Raw genomic sequence first — 24,483 nt, forward strand, 5'->3', positions numbered from 1 at the left:
TTGGCCGTGTAGAATAATGGAATGGTCAAAGATTCTTGACCCAAGTGTCACGACCCAACCCCGTGGGCCGCGACTGGTGCCCTACATGGACACCCAGACAGACAAACATATCAATTCGTAACACACTCATTCAAATCGAATCACATACAGATAGCATATACTGACACAATTGTCACATGCTGCCTTAAATTATAGCAAACTGTCTCAAACGCATTTCAACACAACCATATACATATGCATATATATACCAAAAGCCGACAAGGCTATCAAATGGCACAATGGCCCCAAAACATATACGAATGCACGCCGACAAGGCTGCCATAGTGAATAGAATCATACAAACACATCTGAACAGAAGTAGGCACACACACCCACAAATACGTCTACAGACCTCTAAACAGACCAAACGGATCATATGGCGGAACAGGGCCCCGCCGTACCCCTGAACAAATATATACATATGCATCAAACAAGTATATATACCAAAATGTAGGCTTCGGAATAAGAGGAGCACTCCAAACAGCAGAAGAGGGTGTCCTAAACTGGTGGATCACCAAACTGTGCGTCTGTACCTGCGGGCATGAAACGCAGCCCCCCGAAGAAAGGGGGTCAGTACGAAATATGTACTGAGTATGCAAAGCAGAAAATACAGAAACAAATCTGAGGCATAAACGAAATAGTAGTACAGAACATAAGTATAAATCCAACATATCAAAATTTGTTTACTTTCAAAAATATGTAAGTCATGCGTAGGGTACAGAAGAATATGGTCGCCCGCCCGTCGATGGCGCCATAACACAGCATAACACCAGAATGTTTCAAATCTCCGTATCCCCGTCACATATCACATCACAACATAACGCCATACACAGCATAACACCAAATATATGTGGAACCCGACCCTCTTTTGCGAGTAGCTCGGTGAACCATAAACACAGCATAACTCCGGAGTATATCAAAGCGCGCACGATAACAGAACCGGCCCGGGAACCGGCGAAAGATATAACAGAACGCACGAGCAGAGTCATGAGTAACCATATGCATAAAATCATTATCATAGACTCAAATATAAGTAAATGACCATACTTGAAATTCGAAATGATAATCATACCAAATTCTTTCAAAAGTCGTCTGAATTACATAAAGGAAAGTCGCGGGACCCACGGACGGGTATTGACCTGAGTCGGGCCCGCCTATGGAAAATATACTCATCATTATATGCCATATAAACTTCTACAAAAATACTGAAGCAATCCGAGCCTTTCTGTGAAAGATATGATGTTCACAAATTACGAAATTCTTTAAAGTGAAACCTTTTTATGCAAAGTTCGGAAAGCGATTATTTCAAAGACATAATGGTTCATATTTCATCAAATCATACATAAGAGTGCCAAGGAATATATATAAGGATCATAACGTACTCGGATTTCGAATTTAGAATTTCCTCGAGGCTCGTAATGTAGCCTATTGAAAACTAAGGCATGCCAAAAGAAAGAAGGGTTGCGCTTTACATACCTTTAGCGTTTAGTCGTATTATAACTTGTACTTGCTGCCCAATGGTACTTATCCTATATCAAGATATCAAGAGCTATGATTAGTCTACGAGGGAATTCCATATGTATTTTAACGTTAACAATTCCTTTCTAACATTTAGACGACGTTTCGTTCGCATTCAAACCAACTAGTGCTACAAGCTAACATTGCTAATCATTCTTTCTCTTCACATCCATAGAGTACAACAACACAGCAACAACATCAACCTCTATATGCAAGAAAACTATCGTAACATTACAACAAGTTCTAAAACAGCCCCATCCATTATAACGTCACAATACAATTCTTTTATTTCAACAAGAACAACAACATATCAAAACAGCCCCCAACTATAACATAACGATGCCCGAAATTCTAACGAACGCTTACAATACACCAAGCAGCCCATATACACTTCTTATACTTTATTTCATGCAATCTTTTCAGCAAATTTCAGGGAAATACCACAGCAGCCACACGACACCACATCATCTATTCATATGCAAGTAAACCACATTATTATCTTTATAATCCTTACAACAACCCACAACAATTTTAACTCCAACTCTAACCATTAAATTCCTTCATTCTCATTACATAGTCCATGATTACAACAACCAAAATATCAATTAAAATTAACCCATCCTTGCTAGCTTAAAACAGTCCATACACGGTTCAAGCAATTAATTCCACATCCACCAACTCATACAAAGACTAACCATTTCTAAAACATGTTAGGGATAATTAAATCTTAACTATCTAATTCTTTCATTCTTTTACTATATAATCTATGATAACGACAACCATGATACAACTTAAAATTTATTCACCATCCTTACTCCACATAATCTTACTACACGGCTCAACTTGAATTCCAATATCAACATATATAACACTTCATATTCAACACACATCTATCAATTATACAAGTCTAAACATCCACCGAAATGTGTAGAAAGGATTGAATCTTACCTTAGCAAATTGAGAACACCTAACGTTATTGCATTTTGTAGATTAAGATTGCAAGTATTCTTGTTGCTCCAAGAATTAAATTCATGCTGCCACCCCCTTTGAATGTATGTAGCACCTTAGAAACCATTTTATTTGTTATCAAAGTTTTGAGCTCAACTAAGAGCAACCATGGCCGAGAGTCCTTCTCTCTAGCTCACTTTGTGAAACAAATTGCTTCTCTCTCAAATTCCAATTTTTGTGAATGAAATAATGGATCCACTTAGTCATCAAATGTGTATTCAGGTGCTGCCCTTGCTGTTTACACGTGCCCTCCTATGTGGCATCTATATTTTTTTTTTTATGACCATGGAATTTTTTTAAAAATATTTATAGGTGTTTGGGAGCACGGTTGATCTTTTCCATACATGGAATTAGCTGCTTACATTCAGTTCACTTATCAAAAAGATGACTTTGACTCAAGCACTATGCCTAATTAATTCCAAAGCATTTGAATCGTGGGGTCCACTTCCCCTATATAGTATAAATGAATTGCACAAGCCTTAAGGTAGCAACAGATCATCAAGTTATATTAATATGAGTCACTTTGATGTTTTACATCAATCCTACACGTGGAATACACCTAATTAAAGTAAGTTTCCTCTCTTGTCTTTTTCGTTTTTTTTAAACGGGTGGGGCCCACTTATAATAATTAAATTAATTAATTTTTAATTGACCAATAATTATTACTTAATAATCTAATCACAATTAACTAGCTCCTAGTTTCCAATAATATTTCTACTCTAAATAAATTTACAAACAATTTATGTTCTAATAGAAACCGGAAATTAAAGATTTCTACTTCGTGCCCGAAAATGATCCCGTCTTTAACTTGAGTCGATTCTTTTGCGAATAACTCGACGTATAAAATTACGGGATATAACACCAAGTTAGTGTGGTACACATGGCCAAAACATGGAGTGAATACATAATGTAAAAAAATTTGATTCACAATCAACTCACTACATCATTTTCAACATTTACAAGTTAAGAACATATAGAGAGAGAGAGAAGCTCTCGGCCATGGCTGGCCGAGAATGAGCTCCAAGTTTTGCTCCAAAAAAATCAGTTTCTTCATCAATTCAACTCCTTACCAAGTGCATAAGAAAGTGTAGTAGTTGTTGGAAGGAAACAAGGAGGGGTAGCATTTCAATAGTGTTGAAGATTCGGCTAAGGTTGAAGAACAAGTTGTAAGGTAAGAATGCTTATTGTTCTTGTGTTGCATGATGATTTGAATGTATAGTTCATACATGTTGTTGTTGGATTGTTGTTGTGGTTGAAGTAGGGGGTGAGCCGTGAGCTTGGTGAAGCCATGGTTGGTTTCATTTTGCATGTATTGTTGATGAATTGAATGTGTGTCAACATATGGAAATGAACAAAGATTGTAGAAGTTGGTTTATGATGTTGCAAGTTGGTATTGGACTGTTTTTCTTAAAATTTAAATGAGCCGTGTGTTGTAGGCTTTAATGGAATCATGTTTAATCTTCTTGTACATGTATTGGAAATGGATTGAATGTGTTGTAGTATGGATAAATGGATGAAAATCATGAAGTTGTTGTAGTTGTGTTGAAGCCGTGTGAGGGGACTGTTTTAGAGGGATTTAGGGACTGTTTTGTGTCACATTTTGATTGTTGTTGTTATGGAAATTGTGGTGTATTGTATGCATGTTGAAAATGTGAATTTAGGTGTTAAAGAAATGAATTATGTTGAAGTATACAAGCAGTCCAAAACCGTGGACGTTTTTAGTGTTAAAAGTGAATTTGTGTATGTTGAGTGTTGAATGTTGTTATGAACATATAGTGAAAGTGAAGTTTAATGATTCAAGTTGAAATTGAAATGGTTTGTGGGCTGTTGTAAGAATGAAAATGATGCTAAAACAGTTCCAAGAATCGTAAAGGTAATGTTGTTAAATGTGTTGTTGTCGTTGTAAGGTTATAGTGTCGACAATGTAGCTATTTGCGTACGAATTTGGTGATATATTTATCGTGTGACTGTTGGTCGTATTTTACTGAAATTATATGAAACGAAGACATGAAATAATGTGTAAGAATCATATGTGGTTTGCTTGGTATGTTGGTAAACGTTTGCAAGAATTCCGGGCACCTTTATGTTGTTGGTTAGGGACTGTTTTGGGCGTGTTGTTGATTAGGGACTGTTTTGGACATGTTGTCTTCTTTAAATTGGAAAGACTAATGATAGTTAAGAATATATATATTGTATTTACGTTGTTTGGGTTGTTGTAAAGTTGTTACACGAAAACGTTAAGGCTACGGATTATTAGGAGTAACTTGAGAATGTAGTGGCCGTATGTGAATCGTTATGGAATGTTGTGAATGTGGGATATTTGGAATGTTATGTGGGTTGTCCGGATTAGTATTGAACATATGATTATTGATGTTGGATTGGTTGTATGTAGTTGGTTTGAATGCGAACGAAACGTCGTCTAAATGTTTGAAAGGGATTGTTAACGCTAAAATACATATTGAATTCCCTCGTAGACTAATTGTAGCTCTTGATATCTTGATATAGGATAAGTACTATTGGGCAGCAAGTACAAGTTATAATACGACTAAACGCTAAAGGTATGTAAAGCCCAATCCTTCTTTCTTTTGGCATGCCTTAGTTTTCGATAGGCTAGATTATAAGCCTTGAGGAAAATTCTAAGATTCGAAAGCCGAGCACGATATGATCTATAAATATTCCTTGGCACTCTTATGTATGATTTGATAAAAGTATGAACCATTACGTCTTTGAAATAATCGCCTTCCGAACTTTGTATAAAAAGGTTTCACTTTAAAGAATTTCGAAATTTTTGAATGTCATATCTTTCGCATAAAGGCTCGGATTGTTTTGATATTTTCGTATGAGTTTGCATGGCCTATGATGAGTATGATTTCCATAGGCGGGCCCGACTCGGATAAATACCTGTCCGTGGGTCCCGCGACGTTCTTTTATGTACTTCGGAGAACTTTTGAAAGAATTTGATATAACTATTACTTCGATTTGCAAGTATGATCATTTTACTTATGTTTGAGGTTATGATAATGATTTTATGCATATGACTACTCGCGACTCTACTCGTGCATTCTGTTATTTCCCTTCGCCGAGTCCCGGGCTGGTTCTGTTGTCGTGCGCACTTTGATATACTCCGGAGTTATGCTGTGTTTATGGTTCACCGAGCTACTCGCCAAAGAGGGTCGGATTCCACTTATATTTGGTGTTATGCTGTGCTATGATATGTGACGGAGATACGGAGATTTGAAACTTTCTGGTGTTATGGCGCCATCGACGAGCGGGCGACCATATTCTTCTGTACCCTACGCATGACTTATGTTTTAAAATAAACATTTTGATATGTTGAATTTATACTTATGTTCTGTACTACTATTTCGTTTATGCCTCAGATTTGTTTCTGTATTTTCTGCTTTGCATACTCAGTACATATTTCGTACTGACCCCCTTTCTTCGGGGGGCTGCGTTTCATGCCCGCAGGTACAGACACACAGTTTGGGGATCCACCAGTTTAGGACACTCCTTTTGCTGTTTGGAGTGCTCTTCTCATTCCAGAGCCTACATTTTGGTACATATGTTCGTTCGTCACATATGTATACATTTGTTCAGGGGTACGGCGGGGCCCTGTCCCGCCATATGTTTCGGTTGGTCTGTTTAGAGGTCTGTAGACGTATTTGTGGGTGTGTATGCCTACTTCTGCTCAGATGTGTTTGTATGATCCTACTCGTTATGGCAGCCTTGTCGGCGTGCATTTTGTATATGTTTTGGGGCCGTTGTGCCATTTGATAGCCTTGTCGGCTTTTGATATATGTATATGCATCTGGTTGTGCTGAAATGTGTCTGAGATAGTTTGATATAATTTAAGGCAGCGTGTGACAATTGTGCCAATATATGCTATCTGAATGTGATTCGAATTGGATAAGTTCGTTAGAGTGCCCAACTCGGGCACTAGTCACGGCCTACGGAGTTGGGTCGTGACAATTACACAAGTTAATTAAAGGCTAAATGCATTGAATCAAATATTACATGAATCAAAATCAGAATTCATCAATTATTTAAGGACCAAAGAGGGTATTATCCCTTTATACTATTAATAATTATTTTAACCTGTTATAAAAAGGTAATAAAGCTTGTTTTTTATGTTACTGATCTACCTATTTATGGACTATAACTAGAGGCCGACCTAAGAATTCAAGGTTACGTGTACTGCTATTTTTCATGTAAACCGTCACTTATAAATTATAATAGAGATCGTTGAACATATTGTGCACTGATTTATTTTGGGCTTCAATTCGATCTATACGTCTTTTTAATTTATATAAATAAATTTATGAGGAAATAATTAGTGGCTAACATATAAATTTTCAAGTTGGCATAAAAATTATGTTTAGCTTTGGGAAGGCCATTAAGTAGATAAACTTAACCGATTTTCACCAAATTAATTCGTATATCTCCATTTTTTTTAATTATTATTTTTGCTTCACTCAACAAGTTAGTAACTACCATGATTGCTTCTAAGGTACTCCCAATTATCACATCATGTGGAGACAAGCAATCATGGTTCCCCATTACAATAACCAAATATAAAGTAGAATAACTAAAAGACAAGTTAGAATACTAATCGAAAGTTCTTATGTAATCAATTTTATGAAACTTAAAAAGAGAATAACATTTTGTTTGAAAATATTTATTCGCACATAAAAGTAAAAAAGCAAACACATTAACATTCCTTTTTTTTTTTTTTTTTTAACATTCCTTGAAATATGTACTTATCTTTTTAAATTTTTTAAATAAGAAATGATAAAAAATTATTTACTTATAATAACTCTTGCATTTTAAGCATGATTTTTTTTTTTGGTTGCTTGTTTGTTCGGTTTCAAATATTTTCCATATATTAAACTTTATTCAAATAAAAAATCCCTAAATTCACCAAATGCTTTTCACCCAAAACCCAATTTCTTTTGTCATTCTTTGGATATCACTCTGATATTAAAAGATTAACATTAAGGTTTAAGTTTAATTCTATATCTACTCATTAATGTTCATATTAGTGAATTGGCATTTGAATTTTCCTTGAAGCATATATATATATGACATGTTACAGTGAAATTAAAAAAAAAATGTTTTCTTTTGCATGCAGATTCTTGAAATGGAGAAAGGGAGCTTTTACCTCTCTACCATGTCATCATCAAATCTTTTGGTACTTCTTGTAACTATTGGTGTGGTCACTATAGTTAGAATTTTATATTTTGTATATCAGAGAAGCAATCCAAATTCAGCACAACCTCTCAGTACCCTTATTGTTTTGGGTTCAGGTCTGATTTTTTAGCATGTTATATTCGCTCTGTTTTAATTTATGTGATGCATTTTCCTTTCTAGTTTGTCCCAAAAAGAATGATACAATTTAACTTAAACTTTGCATTTTACACTTAGGGGTCGTTTGTTGGGGAACAAGTTATCCCAGGATTAATTATCCCGGGATTGTTATTCCACCCTCCCACATGGATAAAAAGTATACTACAATTTGGGGTAACTGATCCCGGGATTAGGTATCTCAACCAAGCATGGGAGAAACTCGTTTCAAATTTAATCCCGGAATTAATTATCCCTTATCTCTCGTACCAAACGAGTCCTTAAGAGTCGTTTGGTAGAGTGTACAAGAATAGTACTGAAGATGGTGTATTAGTAATGCTTGAATTATTTCTTATTCACTGCTTGGTTTGGTGTATTAAGGGCAGTTCTGTCTTTAACCATACTTATCCATGTATTAATAATCCTTGTATTGCTAATACCACGGTTTGCTATGTATATATAAGAATTGTACTGAATAGGGTGTATAACTAATACATGTAGTTTGAAAAACACTACCAAACAAGGGATTAATTATACCAAAGCTAATACGTGTATTATTTTATCTAGTACATCCTACCAAAGGACCCCTTAATGAGATTGATTTATAGCTACACAAATATCTACTAATTATTTTAGACCAACAACAACATATCCAGTGGAATCTCACAATGTGGTGGTATCAGAGCCAGGTTACGATCCTGGGACCTGTGGCCAGGATTTCAAACTTCAAATTTAAAAAATATTTCTTTCTTTTTTTAACTCTGTGCCCAGTCAAAGTGTTCGTAAAATGGGACGGATGGAGTATCTTTCTTGGTTTTGCTGTCTTTTGTTTATCTCATTGTTCTAATTTTCTGAAAGTTTGATTGTTATTATATAGGTGGTCACACGGCAGAAATGCTGAATTTATTAAATGTGCTTCAGAAGGAGAGGTTTAAGCCAAGGTTTTATATTGCTGCTGCTACAGATAATATGAGTCTCCAGAAGGCACGCGTGTATGAGGATTCTTTGGTTGATAAGGTATGTTACAGTAGTTTTATTTTCATTGATCGTTATATTCTGTTCGTGTTGTTTTGCTGGGTCAATTTGAATGGTATTCACGACAGCCTATTACAATTAAAAGGTAACATGAAAGTGGAATGTAATATATGTTTGCTTGCTTCTCTGACCGAAGAAGGAAAAAGTTTTTTGCATTAAAGTGCAAATGACTAGGAGACATTTTCTCTAGAGAAGTAGTTTGAAAGACATTGATTTGATCACTTTAATGAATCTAACTAACCCCAGTTACTGAATTTTAGTTTGGTAACATATACAGTCAACAAACTTTGTTTGCCTATGGTGTAAATTAGGAAATAATGAATGCTTAACTTACATTCGACATCCTCAAAATGTTTAGTACTTGCGTGGTTTCGAAAATTCATGTGCTCCATACATTCTGTTTGAGCTAGCTTACAACTTATTAATTGAAATCACTGAAGTCTTAGTTTAAGGCTGCAAGATACGAAAATATTATTGATTCCAGGGAGAGAAGCTCTATCTTCTCTAATACGAAGATATAATTGAGTCTGACATCCAGCTTGTGCTCTACCTTGATAAGTTTTCTATGCATTGCCTGTCTTTCCAGTAATTGTTAATCAACCTATTCTTTTCCTAGATTTCAACCAAAGCCAAGTATCTTGACCTATCCCAATGCTGTTTTGTTTTCCCAGTAAGTATCTTTCAATTATAACGGAGTGGTGGGTGGCTTGTTTAGTTTTCCGTTGCTATTTGACCTACAGTTCTTGTGGTTTTGGTGGCTTTGAGGTAATTACATGAACTTATACTAGTGGATTCACATATGGATTGGTAGATGCTTAAAGTGGAAGTGAAAAGAAAGAGTAGAGCAAGGGATATTGTGCTCCATACATTATGTAAATCCACTTTAACATATGGTGGCAGTATACACTTAATGCTTTGGTGGGTGTTAGAAGTGGACAGTAACAGGCTTTATGGGTTGGACCCTCAGATAATTATATGTATGTTAACATAGTTGCCCATATAGATGAAGCAAATTTACCCCTAAACTTGGCATGCTCTTTGCTACATCAGCATCTAGGGGGGTAAAGGCTATCAAATAGCCAAGTTCAGGAGGGTAATTAGGACTACTAATAGTTTAGGTGGGCAACTAATAATTTGTGCTAAGTTTAGGTATTCTGCCTATTTTTTTATTATTAACTTTGGGTTGAAGAGACCAGGCAACTAGAGGGTGCCACCTTGTACAAATGTAACAGTCCGTTGTTCCGTGCTGTCTCTTCTCATCCAAAAGCTTGTTTCTTTCCAATTGATGATGCAGAACAAGAACAAGCACACAGATCATTTGTCCTATGGTTCTGCTTTGTTCTCAGAGATCAACAATGATCTTACCTTTCTAGGTACTCTGGAATCATCAATTCCAGGTTAGGAGAAAAGTTCGTTTTCTTAAAGTGCCTCTCTTTCTACCACAACATATTCCACCTAGTAGGTTGTCTACTCTATATTCCCCCCTCTAAATTATTTTGATGTTATAGTTTAGATAAAGGAAGAGGTTTGGTGTAGGTTATCGGCCCTTGTAAAGATAGTGAACTTTGCGGATCTCTGAATGTTGAGCCTTTATAGAGCATAATGGATACAAAGAATTCATGTAGCTGAACCCAACTAGCTTTAGATTGAGCCACAATTTATTAATTTTGATTTATCCCTGGTATTGTGTATATTAACAGGTTCGCCTTTTAATCTAGGCAGGAGCTGATGTAGTAGGAAGAGCTGAATTCATGCAGATATATCGGAGTCGGGAAGTTGGTCAATCATATATACCTCCGTTGGGACGACAATGATTGCCATTGCACATGCGTTGTGGTTGATGATCAAGATCAGACCCAAAGTGGTATCAGACAAACTTACTTCATATTACTTTCTTGCAAAAACCCCTCTCCTAATGCAGCTTTTCCACATTTCCATATTCCTTTTCCTTTTAACATCCTGCTTAACTGATTTATCTATTTTTTTCTATCCCAGATCTTGTGCAATGGCCCAGGAACATGTGTTCCACTATGTGTAATTGCCTTCTGTTTTAAGGTTCGTGCGTTACGGATTGATATTTCTGTTTTTTTTTTTTTTTTTAATTTATTTCTTCAGTATGAATAAATTGCATGTTGAAGTGCTTGATCCAAATAAGTTTGAGGTTGCACTTGGATCATATCTGTTATATTCCTGATTTCGGATATCAGGCTCATAAGAGCTCGATTTCTGAACAAATCCCACTTAACTTTTAACTATACAAAGTCCATAAAATGTACATTAGTCGTTTGACCATTTCTATATTCACTTTTGGGGCATCATGGTAGGTGTTATTGAGACTCTAGTTACCAAAAGTCGAGCTTATTTTAGTAGTCCTATCATACTCCAACCACCATTTGCCCTTCCTCTATTATAAAAATAATAAAGAGATAAAAATAAGCAAGACTACATACATGAAGAGGGAGAGAAAAAAGTTAATAAGCCGGTAATGGACTAGATGTTTCACAATCATATTGAGTCATTGACCTTGATAACTCTGTCTGTGTGAGCTCGCTCACATTGCCGGTCCCAAGCCCGGATAAAGGAGGAGGGTTGCCGAGGGTCAATCGGAAACATTGCCGGTCCCAAGCCCGGATAAAGGAGGAGGGGTAAGGCTGCGTACATCTTACCCTCCCCAGACCCCACTATTGTGGGATTACACTGGGTAGTGACCAAGACCAAGACCTTGATAACTCTGTGACGGGTGAATCAACCATTTCCTGTCAAACTTTGATGTAGCGAGAAGTAGCATTGGGTAAATCCTCAGGCTTGCGTCAGGTATGTTGCGTACATTATACCCCCTTGGTGTACGACCCTTCCAATACCCTGTGTGAATAGGTGCTGTCGTTTTTTACTTTCAACCTCAAGCTGTCATTTTCAGGTGCTAATGAAACTTTATAATTCAGGTCTTGGGAATAAGGTGGTCATCTGTTTTCTATGTGGAGAGCATTGCAAGAGTCAGGAGACTTTCTTTGAGCGGTTTGCTTCTTTACAATCTACGTATTGTTGATCAGTTATTTGTTCAATGGCCACAATTGAAAGAGAAATATCCTCAAGCTCATTATGTGGGCTGCCTTATGTGAATAGAGTAGTTCCCAAGGTACATCTCATTGTCGACCTCCTTTGATGGTCTCGCGTAATGCAGTCCCTACTTCTTAGATAGTAATTTTTGTTGTACTCTTCATGAGGCAAAAGTTGATAATTTTGAAGTTATATTCACTAATTTGAATATACTTACTGGTCAATGATCACATATAATTGTTACCTTGTTTATTGGTAACAAGGTAGTCTGAGTTTACATGTACTTTGTCAAATGACTTTTGTATGCTGCTGATGAGTTAGATGTGCAATTGCAACTATGGCTGGGCGTTCGGTCGGTTCGGTTCGATTTCACAAATTCGGTTCGGTTTTTCGGTTTTCAGTTTGTAAAAAATAGGAACCGAAACCGAACTGAAATAACTTCGGTTCGATTCGGTTTTTGCAAGTTCGGTTCGGTTTTTTCGGTCGGTTTTTTCAGTTTAGATATGTATGACATGGTTAAGTGTCAATTTAACAGAAACCAAATGACAATCATTTTATTATCTTCTCTCTGTCCAATCTTTAGCTACACGAAGTTCTTAATATTGTAATGTCAACCATGAAGGCAAAAGTATAAACAGTAGCCCAAGAAATAAACACTGAAATAGGAAAACCCAATTAAACCATCAAATCAATGATTAAAAGGCAACAAGTAAGAAGCTTAAACAAGTCCACAAATGTGAAAAGAAATGAACTGATAGTATCATCGCTGCATGCTGAAACTATAACTACCAAAACTCACATTCAAAAAACACTTCCAAAAAATCCAGGTAGTATGAAACATTACAAGGAAGATCTGGATCAATTTCACGTATCAGCCAGTAGGAATAAGTGCTACCATATCATTGCCAGAATGCAAAAGGCTGTAACCAGGATAGTTGTTGCTTGTGGATACCGTGTCAATAATTATAATTGGGTTGGACTTGGATAATTTTATATTGGGATTGGGATTTGGGCCTTTTAGTTTATTATTTATGAGCAGAAGCCCAATATATATGTATAATATATGTTTCAAGAAAAAAAGGCTTGTTAAAATTCGATTTTTCAGTTTAACCGATTTAATTTTTGCACAAACCGAAAACCGAACCGAATTATTGAAATCTTATAAATAACCGAAAAACCGAAACCAAAATTAATTTCGATTCGGTTCGGTCGGTTTTTTCGGTTTGAACCATACTATGCCCAGCCCTAATTGCAACTGCAATGCTGTGTGCGCGCATGACCATTACTTTTTCTTTAATGTTGTATCTTGAAGTCATATTTAATTAACAAAATCCATTGTTAATTTACTCTATTCTCATTTCTTTCTTTGTCATCGCTAATATGTAATCTATTTTTGTGTTCTCTTTAAACATATGCATTATAATCATTCAACTCTTTGAAGATAAGTATACCATTTTCCCACTACGTTATTAATTAAGTTACCCAAAGACGAAGCAAACAGATATTTATTTCACCCTCTCTAATCTTTGTATTCGAATATTAATCATAGAATTTGCTTGAACTATAATTTAACATTTAGGTTTTAGGCCATGTATTGTAATCCTCATGTATCTTAAAAGCAAACCCCAAAATTGGCAAATTGGAGGGACCTGTGGTGCAAGTATTCTATTATCTCCACAGACATCCTCTTTGTGGATAAACAAACAATAAATTATACTTTCAGCCATCAAGCAAATATAAGTATTTTTGACACTTCCATATGAATGTTATAGGCGTGCAGAATAATACCTTTATAAACCATATACACACAGTTTAGGCATTTAACTCATTGCATTATATAGACTAGATATGCTAGTTTAGGAACTATATTACGTCATATTTACAACCTAGTCAACCTTTTTTTCTTTCTATTCCAGTAGATTTTGGATAATAGACTTGACATTAAAAACATTAAACAATAGAATTACCATGACATTGATAAAAGCAACATGGAGAGGGATTTTGCCTTATTCATTAAAACTGCCACGTTCGTAGTTTTTACCTACTAAACACCTTACAATAATTTGTAACTTGCTGCATTCAAAGTTGGTTTTGCATTTCTAAAACATGTAAAAGAAAAAATTAAGAGTTAAGTTATGTTTGGCAAGCTTCTAAGATCCTATATTAGTTTATATCAAGTTTCCATTCTTGCCTGTTGCTGAAGCTTTACCGCGAGCGTTTTCGTTTTTGAGTTACCTTCTTCGGGCCTTTCTTGCTCATTCCATGCCTTCTTGCATCTTTCTTCATTCGCCGATCAACAAGAACTTTCCCCCTGCCAACCTTCACTTGAACGCCCTTCTTTGCCACTACGTATTCCTTTTCTGGTGTTTTAGGTGTTGCCGTCTTATATAGCTGTTCAATCATTCTACTCTTTGAGCGATCACAAATATCTGCTTGGTCTGATATCGAGTTAGCTTTCTTCCGAATCTTCTCCAACTTTCTCTGAGCAGCCCTTTTCTTTCGCGCTTTGGCTTCCGCTACCTTCTTTGCAGGACGAGCATTGATTTCTTTAAACTGAGCTCTCATTGCAGCAACCTCCTCTTTCGTCACAGGCTTTATAGGCTGTTGATGCCTTTTCTCCTCGTCTGTAAACCACTTTGGCAACCCCTCGTCGTGAAACATATACTAATTGTAACCATCATCCATCATTAAATCTCTCTGCCTTTTCAAAATCATTTTCTTTGCTGCAGCCAATATTTCAGCCTTTTTATCACTATCATCACCTAATTCATCTGACTCATCAGACGACGAATCACTTGAATCTGAAGGTGGTGCAGGAACAATCTCAAAATCCTCTGCTGTCTCCGATGCTGGGACTTGGAATGAACCATCCATTATTTTCTTTGTCAGACCTAGAGTCTCTACCGGCAATTCATTATCTGTCTGTGTCTTAGATTTTGGGGCCCTTTCTCCTACTTGATCTATTACCATTTCATCTTCACTGTTATATTTATCCAGCATATCTTGGTCTTTCGGTTCAACAAAAACATCTTGAGTAAACCGTGATTTTACAACCTCCTCTTGAGATGGAGCGGTTTTTAGAGGTATGATTAGAGGATTCACTTCATCCTCTCCCTTATCAATGTCTGAGTCTTGAGCAGAATGAGTCATGCCATCTTCACCACCACCCTGGACATAGAATAAAAAGTCTCAATCCTTTTAACTTATCCTTTTTAACACAGAAGAAAGTAAAGGAAGGCAATTTGGTTGAAGCCACAAAGACCTCATCTCCATCCACCCATCGTAAATGAATTCGTTCAACAAAAGAATCATTTTAAAGGAGTTTAGGTGCTGGAAAGATAACTAGAAACCTACAGCAGTACGGTTTCATGTCAGCTGCGCAGGTCGGGTCAAAATTTAAGCGGTTAATATGGTCGGAGTCAATAAATGGGTCACTGACTCACCACACTCAAGGTTTGCTTGGGTCAATATGGGTTGGATCAATGTGGACTAAACAACCCCCTTTCCCCCCAAACACAATAGGAGTATTATATTTCATTGTTTTTTTTTTAATAATTTGTTTAATCATCAAAACAAATTCAACAATTCTTATTTCGGTTCATAAAGATAGAGAAATTAAAGTGTGACAGAAAGAAGAATATACACTAAATCTAGTTTTTTGGGCCAATTTGAGCTAACTATTAGCTCAAACTGATCAAGCATTAGTCGGCGCTGATTTCAGTTGTGTGGACAAGTTGACCTATCAATGTATATATTTCAAGAGTGAAAACCTACTATACCTGAAAGAATTTACCATCATCCAAGTAGGATATTTGGGATTGCTTTATCCGCTTTGCTTTTCTTTCAACTCCAGATATATGCCTTTCGTTATGGTCCTCAAACAACCTCTCTATTTCATTGTCACGTCTGAAAATTCAAATGAATAAGTTCTGATAGTAGTACACAAGAAAATAATCATTTCCAGAAACAGATTTAAGTAAAACAGTCGCGTTACCTTCTGCGCTCTTCTTCAGAGTCCACATTGCTAGATGCATCCTCTAGTGCTTCCAGGTCAGTTCCATCATTTTCACTTTCTACTTCAGCAGTTTCATCATCATATTCATTGTCCTGAACAGCTACTACATCTCTCTTTCCCTGAAATATATGGGCCAGACACTCGGCTTAACAGCAAAGTAGAGTTTAAAAGAAAAAGATGAAAAGTAAATGATGATTTAATTCATGTTACATCACGATTGGATGTGAAATAAGGTAGAATAGACAAAGAAAAAGGTAACACATGTAAAAACAGGTCTACCCTCCACCAGTTGGGGTCTAATGTATATCTACATTATGAACAATTTGTTGTTCTGTTTTCATTCTCAAAGGTGGTAAGGGGGAAAAAGAAATGAACCAATAGAACAAAGTTTTCGAGGGGTGGATACTCCAAATTTATTCCTTGAATGAAGGGAGTGTATCTCCTTTCTTTCTGCTGGTGTTTACTCAATAGATGATGCATTTTGACCTCACCATGTAAAGATAATAATTCTAAAACTAAAACTTTGAAATCTCATAGAAAAATTATGACATGAATTCGAAAGAGGAAAGTTCCAGGAACCAAAACAACCATAAATTTTTAACCAGGACATTAATATGTGTTTTTCTTATATACACAGCAACTGAGCAGTTCCCTGAAGGAATGACTGACCACATAGTGGCAACTTTAACGAAAAATGCTTTCTTTATCTCAATAAGGGTTGCATTTACTATAAAGTAACAAAGTAATCAGAGTGTCTTATATTCAATGCCAGCCTCTCCTAAATAAGATACTAAATAGAATTAAGTCCTGGACCACAAAATTCTTATCTTATGCTGGTAGAGCTCAACTTATTAAATCTGTCCTGTTCGCTATTCAAGTATTTTGGGCCCAAGTATTTGTTCTACCCAAGAAAGTCATCAAAACTATTGTAGCAACTTGTAGAAGTTTTTTATGGACTGGTGGGACTGAAATCTCAAAGAAGGCATTGCTAGCCTGGAGTAAAGTGTGTCAACCTGAGACTGCTGGAGGGCTGAATATCTTGGATATCACTGCATGGAATAAAGCAGCAATCAGTAAACTTCTGTGGAATTTGTGTCAAAAGAAAGACAAACTTTGGGTTCGATGGATACATTGTTATTATGGGAGAGGCAGGAACCTCTTGGAAGATGTACCAAAGCAAGCTTCATGGATCATGCAAAAAATAATGAAAGCAGGGAAGTATTTCTTAGAGGCTGGCTACACACTGTCCGATATTCCCCAGATGAACTGTTTCCATATAAAACAATTTTACTTGAAAATTAGAGGGGAGTTCCCAAAAGTCACGTGGAGGCGCATGGTCTGCAACAATATGGGACTGCCTAAGTGGGTTTTTACACTCAGAATAGCTGCTCATGGTAACTTATACACCAGAGATAGACTAAGTAGTTGGGGTGTTACTACTACGGAAGTCTGCCCCCTATGCAATCAAGCACCTGAAAGTCACTCACATCTTTTTTTTGCTTGTTCTGCCACTGGACAACTGTGGCTGAAGCTGCTGCGATGGCAAGGAATCCATAGAAATAATTGGAGGTGGGAAGAAGAAATTGCCTGGGCTGTTAAAAATGCACGAGGGAGAGGTGCGAGAGATGAGGTATACAGGATGACATTTGCTGCTGCTGTTTAACACGTATGGAGGGAACGAAACCTAAGAGTGTTCCAGCACAAAGAGCAATCCGTGGACAGCATAGTTAAACACATTATCCAGGAGGTACATCTACAAGGACAACAGAAGCCAAATGTTGCAGATTGGTTGAAAGAATTTAACTTTTACCCTTGCTGATTGCCATGTTTAGGGGAAAGTAGTGGTTAGACTTGGATGCCTTGTTCTAGTTGTTTAAATTTAGCTGTTGATGCTGGCTGAAGATTATGGGACTTATGTCCATATCTCAGTCCTTACTGTTTTGTACTGAACATCCACTTTTTTGGGAATAAAATTATTATTTACCAAAAAAAAACAAAGTAATCAGAGTGGAGTGGCATACCTTGATTAATGCTAGAGAAAACAGCTCCTGATCATTATAACCATCTTCAGTTGCATCTGATTGCATCCCCAACACTTTGCGTGCTGAGTCCTGCAATTTAAAGAAGGATCAGGGAGTAAGCTAACGAAAACAACAGCAAGGAATAATATAAATACAAACAATGGTCAATGTTCCAATATCGTCATGATGATGAACCAAAAGATTTGAGAGAGATACTTATTAGATTCAGAAACAAAGTGTTGAAGTGGTAGTACCTATACAAAATGTTGATTTTGAAAAGCCGAATACCGATAGACTCTCACCGTCTGCTATTTTAATACAGACCAAGAAGGAGGGGGAGCAAAGCAGCTAGAAACCTTGGAAGAGAAATTATTTGCATTGGAGAAATGGGTCGAATAGAAGTGCAACAGATACAGAAATATTTCTAGCTAATCAATGCCTGGCTGATCAATCAATTAAACACCAACGAAAAAACCCACAGTATTTTATCTGAAAGAGCTTGGAACAGGTTTTCTTTAGGAATACCCAGATCCCGCCATTTGCCACTGATAAGCAACTAATCAAACTACACCAAATTTCAAACAAACAAAAAAAAATGTTTTGAGGGTTTGTTGGTGTATGATTTGACAGATAGGTACACTGAGCAAAAATATTGCTGAAAAAGATGCTTGAGGGGGGCAATCTAGAAGATGCATTGAAACCAATAAAACCAAATCGATAAAAAAAAACATATAAGCAGAATTTGTACTTTGGGTTTATTTGTTCTTTCTATGATTATACTAAACTCAACTATCACAGATCAGAGTCACACGATTTCTTTTGCTATGCATTCTGAACTTTTGAGCAGAAAAAATGGTACCAACAGTAGGGGATTTGCCTTCTGGGTCGAGCTCGTCGCACGGGGCTTGCCTAGTGCGGGTTACCTCTTCTGTGTGATTTGCGAGCTATTGCACAGAAGCTGGGTTTACCCTGTGCGCACCCGAAGGGTAGCGGCTGCGGGTTCCCATGTCATCAAAAAAAAAAAAAAGGAAAGAGATAGGTAAAGCATATGTATTAACCTTGGCTTGTCTTTTAGCTAGAACATTTTTTTCTCTTTTCGTCTTTCTCAGTTCAGTATCCTTCACCTCCTCCATTTCTTTTACAAGTCTTTTATCTTCATCCTCCTCGCCATCACATTCAACTACTGCTTTCGGATTACTAATAGTCTCTGAAGGTGCAAAGGCTTTCCTCATAAGCTTACGCCACCTACAAGGCAAACGATAGTTATGCAAGACTTATAACAAAGAGGGCATTGCTTAACAACCTAAACCAATTAGATTCCATTAACAGGTCTAAGACATGCTTTTCAAATGTGAACATCTCAATCTAAGAAGTTTTTTGAGCCATATTTTGAAAGATGTTTGAGCTCTTGCTGCCCCAGAACACGCAAGTCCTCACATAGTGTTCTAACCTGGACCATAAAATAAACTGTAAGGCAACAGACAGAATAAAGACTACAAAGAATGCTTCTGACAAATACAAAAGCCAACGTTGATCAGAGTTATACCTCTTCTGTTGTCAGAGGATGATCTCTCATTGGCAAAGAAGCAGGATCATTAAACATTATTGAAGTAACTGAGCCAAGGCTCATGATATCAGACCTCACAAAATCAGCAGCAGAGCAGACCTTCCTTAAGAGTATCTCCCCATCTTCATAACTGCAATATTGGTTTTAGCCTTTTAGTTGGATACAAAATAGATATAGAAGCATCAAGCATATACTCATGTTAATGCAAATACGGTAACAAGAAGAAAATAATTTAGGTTACAAGTTTAATCAGATCAAAGTGAACTAAAATACAAGAAAACCATATAAAAAGAGTGATTTAACTGTGACAAAAGATAGAGTATGTCCTCCGAAACAAGATGACCACTGCTTCATTAACTCCGTCTGTGTTGTAAGGCACCCTAGAAGTCTAAGCATGAATAGCATTTGTTTTGACCACGGCCAATTGGAAGTCTTTCTCATGGACTAAGGCTAATCTGCATAAGCATAAAATAAACTCTAGACAGATGATTTACCCATCACGGTGTCTCTTCTGCTTCGTCCCCTTTAGTACATCGACCACCTATTTAAATATATGCATGGTCAGTACATATTTCTTTTTGGCTAAGCCTACAAGATGGTCACAGCAGTGGCAACAGAGAGCGGGAGGGGGGTTTGGATATAGGGAGAGAAAATTGAAATGCAAAATTTCAGTACCTTAGGAGGTTCTTTACCCCCTTGAAAGAGGTGCTTTATATCAAAAAGGCGAAGGTCAATCTTAGCAGGGGCCTTATATTTGAGACCAATAATATATATTTCTGCAGATGCCGAACGACTGGCTAAAGGTTTTTCCACCTCAACCTTCTCAAAAAGCTGGCAATCAAATGCAAAGATGATGGTCCATTTGATCCATATAAACACCAAAAGGTGGAATTAAGTACTGAAAATAAGGAAAATACCTGTCTTAGACAGTAAAGAACAGCATTATAGTCTTGAGATCTGAAAATCTGAAATCAGACAGCAGATCAGTATGCTTGGCAACTTTGGTTTCTACTAGGCAGGTTCAAAATACTTGCATCTGGAGAACTGGATAGTCATGGGTGAACTCACATAGATGTGATGCTTTTGGATAACAAAACTCAGGTAAAATCAAAATGATATTATTGCAGTTAGCAAATAGTGAACCTTAGTAAATAATATAGTAACTGGTTTTAATAAGTAAATTACCAATAGAAACAATGTCTAAGCTAGATACTCAAACAGGCCTTTGTATTCAGTCAAGAACTCATATTTCTACTCTTCATATGGACTATGCAAAGAATGGTGGATTTCTAGGAAACTATTTCCCTTTTGCAATTGAAACTTACAAACTAGACCTTAGTGTTTGTAAAGTGATTCCTTACTCAAGAGGTTCTTGAACCCCTTGCTAAGCTTATCTGGAGATCACAATAAAATTGATAATGTAAATACTGACATCTGGCCTTGGGCAATGTTGGTATCTACATTATCGAGTTTTGTTTTAATCAACTTATTGCGATAATGCTTGGCCAAAAAAAAAAAAAGCATTTGTAAGTTGGTGAGCTAGGGGTTGTGGTTCGCGGTTAGCTTTATTATTAAGAGGGCTGAATGAGAATTAATCTGGGACATAAACCTTCAGATAAAATCCAGCATTTCTATTGTGGCTCAAGCATATTGGGAACTGCACAGCTCCATGAGTGAGTAATATAAATCGTGCATCTTATAATTCTACTGTATAAAATCTTTCACATTCGTCTTTTTTTCTTCTTTTTCCATTTTTTTGGTGCAGCAATAGAATCAAAAGACTGGAATAGACGAATAGTAGACGAAGTTCAACAAGCATTAACACCACCAGCTTTAAGGGAAATGCAACACGACGAAAGAAATTATTCCAATACTAACAAATTAGATCAGAAAAGGACAAAGAACATGTATGTGTGGGTGTGTGTCTCAGAATACAAAACAAAGTAGATACTATAACTTATAAGCTTGCATTCTCCCCATGCACACCAAAATGGAAAGCTTCCCTCCACCCATCCCCAAAATAATAAGACACACACACACAAGACACACATATGTATACAGAGATACAGAGCAATACTAAGTAACAAACTAGACACAAGTTCCCCTCCTCCCAACCAACACCACAAGAACACAAACAACAGATATTACTTGCCAAATAAGATCCAGAAAGTCACAAAAAAACAGCAGAATCATATTTTGATAATAACAAAATGATACTATTAAATTAATTAAGACCTCAAATGACAATAATTTTTACATATATATGTATGTTTATACTGTATATATTGTGCATGTAATGTCTACTTATTCGCATGTGCGTACTGAAGTACTAAAGAAAGAAATAACTTGTAGATAAATAGCTTCCATCCCAATTCCCATCAACCCGACAACAAAAAGACAAGCAACAGATATATAACATAATACTATAATACTAAGTAGCAAAGAACAACCAGAGAGTATCCTCTGCACCGAACCAAATAGCAAAGAGAGAGACCAAGTGCAGCATAAAATAGAGTTTTCTTTTCCATTTTTGGCCCTTCAGCCGAAATTAATTACGGGGATCTAGCCAAAATATACAAAACCTATACATTGATTACGTATATTTTGTATATATATGTATATTTCGTGTATACGACATGAATATTATAGTACATTTATACTTAATATAGTATGAAACCTATATATTTTCCGGATATTTTTCTTTTGAGCGGTCCCAAAATGTAACTATCCCTATAAAATATCCCATAATGAAAATTATGAAGGGGCGGGTTCATATGAAACCCTTAACACAAACCGAAAGCTTGGCTCAGCGGTAAATAGATTTAAATTTTCATGAGCACTCAAGTTTGAGTTTCATTGACAGTTGTTTCCTTTGATTTTTTTGAACCCCCTCAGCAAAAATCATGTCTTCGCCACTACATATGAATATGATAATCATATACTCCGCTAATATTCAAAACCTCCATACGTACCTTAGTAACAAAAGTTCCTTTAGGAGCCAAAACATCAGTAGCAAGCTTAACAGAATCAATGACCAAAGCATTCTGCACAGTAGCTTCCATAGCCCAAGCACCACCAATATTAGGAGATCCATCATGAAGAACCAAATCAAACCCTCCAACACCTTTCTCAGCCATAATTCTTTTAATAGTCGATCTACACCTAGAAGTCGTAATATCTTCTTGTATAGAAATTGCACCCCGAATTGGCCTAATAGGATCTCTGTCTACATCTAAAACAAGGCTGCCAACGGGTATTTTGTTGACGGCTACTTGCATCCAACCACCAGGAGCGGCACAAAGATCGAGAACAGATTTACATGCATGCAAAAAAGAGAATTTGGAATCGAGTAGCATGAGCTTAAATGCTGCCCTTGAACGGTATCTGGCATCTTTGGCTAAGTGGTAATACTGATACCACTACCAAAGCTCTGTGAGGTAAGGCCTACCGGAAACAGCGTCTCTACCTTCCCAAAGGTAGGGGTAAGGTGTGTGTACACACTACCCTCCCCAGACCCCACTTTGTGAGACTACACTCGGTAGGTTGTTATTGTACCAAAGCTCCATAAGGAGATTTTATTGGAAAATCATCATAAAGTAGACCATTCATTTCCTGAAATAGACTAAAATCATAACTCATAAGCATGAGATAAGAGTATACCAACTAAGCTACCATTTTGTATAGCAATACATCCAAGAAGGGAACTCTTTGAAGTTAGTTTTTCCTTAGCCATATTAGTCAATTCAAAATTCCATCTTTAAGTGAGGAAAAAAAAAAAGAACCTTTTTAGTCCTTGATACCCAAAATCAATTGCTAAAAGAGCCCCCATAGACTGAAAAATTAGAGAATCAAAGTAATGGCCTAAGATGAATATATAGAAGCTCCAAGCTATACAAATTAGTTTCTAAAAATAGCAAAAATCAAGAAGCTTAGCTATGGAATCTTGGAACTCAAACCAAGACAGGAAAAAAGAGCAGTGACCTCAAACTGAAATGAAAAAAACCAATCTTTTAATCAATCTCCATTTTCAGTATATAAACCAACATTTTTTCCTTTTAACAATATTTTCTTAACAATGGTTGCTTTGTTTAGTTAGTGGTGGTTCACGCAAGGAAGATGAAAATTTGAGGAAAATACAATGGAGCCCAAGAAAACAATTTTGATAAAATTGGGTCCATTTGAAACTAGTAGGCCCAAACATATACGCGGTTCATCCTAATTTATATGATACTCTTTTTGTTTTAGTCGATCTAAAATATCATATTTTTAGCCACAAAAATTTCTATAGCTTACTTCAGATCATGAGTTTTGGAAAAAAAATCTTTCTTAAAACCTTTTAAACACCTTTACATTAGGATGGTGGGAGTATGCTCACTATGCGAAGATGCCTATAGATACAAGAGAAAAATATTGCGTTAGAACTTGGTCTTTTAATTTCTTAATTATTTGTAGATTTCATTTTAAACACCTTTACTTTAAACTTCTCATTTTACTTTAAAAATATGATTAAACCTCCCTCCCTACTATGCCTTCTTTCTTGTTTGTAGTTCTGATTATTGAATAGTTGCAAGTTGGAACCTAACATACCCTAGAGATACTTAGCCATGCTTCTCTTCTGCAGAATCTGAGCTTTACTATGTTTGGTGCTTTTGTTGCTCGTACTTCACGTCTCTCTCCTCTTCCGCTATTATCTAAGTTGCTTAGACTCTTCATTTGTGGTGTCGCAATCGTGTCAATGCAACATCGACACTGGAACCTGAGCTTTATCACGTTTGGTGCTTTTTTTTGCTCGTACTTCATGCCTCTCCACTCTTCTGTCATGATCTATGTTGCTTGGACTCTTCATTTTGGTGTCGTGATTATGCCAACACCATCAACACTAG

General features: G+C 36.5%; 1 long non-coding RNA gene and 2 pseudogenes across 1 annotated transcript; 1 reads left to right on the top strand and 2 right to left on the bottom strand.

Annotated features, from left to right (window-relative positions):
* Positions 1–207: 207 nt before the first annotated feature.
* Positions 208–2,863, bottom strand: LOC132642858 (uncharacterized). Its single transcript, XR_009583357.1, has 3 exons — positions 2,506–2,863; positions 1,516–1,568; positions 208–572 (listed from the first exon to the last, which is right to left on the bottom strand). It is a non-coding gene; the product is annotated as an uncharacterized LOC132642858 (long non-coding RNA).
* Positions 2,864–7,470: 4,607 nt separating this feature from the next.
* Positions 7,471–12,557, top strand: LOC132642859 (uncharacterized; annotated as a pseudogene).
* A 1,414-nt stretch (positions 12,558–13,971) lies between these two features.
* Positions 13,972–23,740, bottom strand: LOC132641980 (uncharacterized; annotated as a pseudogene).
* Between the last annotated feature and the right edge of the window lie 743 nt (positions 23,741–24,483).

This window comes from Lycium barbarum, chromosome 5 (genome assembly GCF_019175385.1).
Source record: "Lycium barbarum isolate Lr01 chromosome 5, ASM1917538v2, whole genome shotgun sequence".
NCBI classification, from domain to species: Eukaryota; Viridiplantae; Streptophyta; class Magnoliopsida; order Solanales; family Solanaceae; genus Lycium; species Lycium barbarum.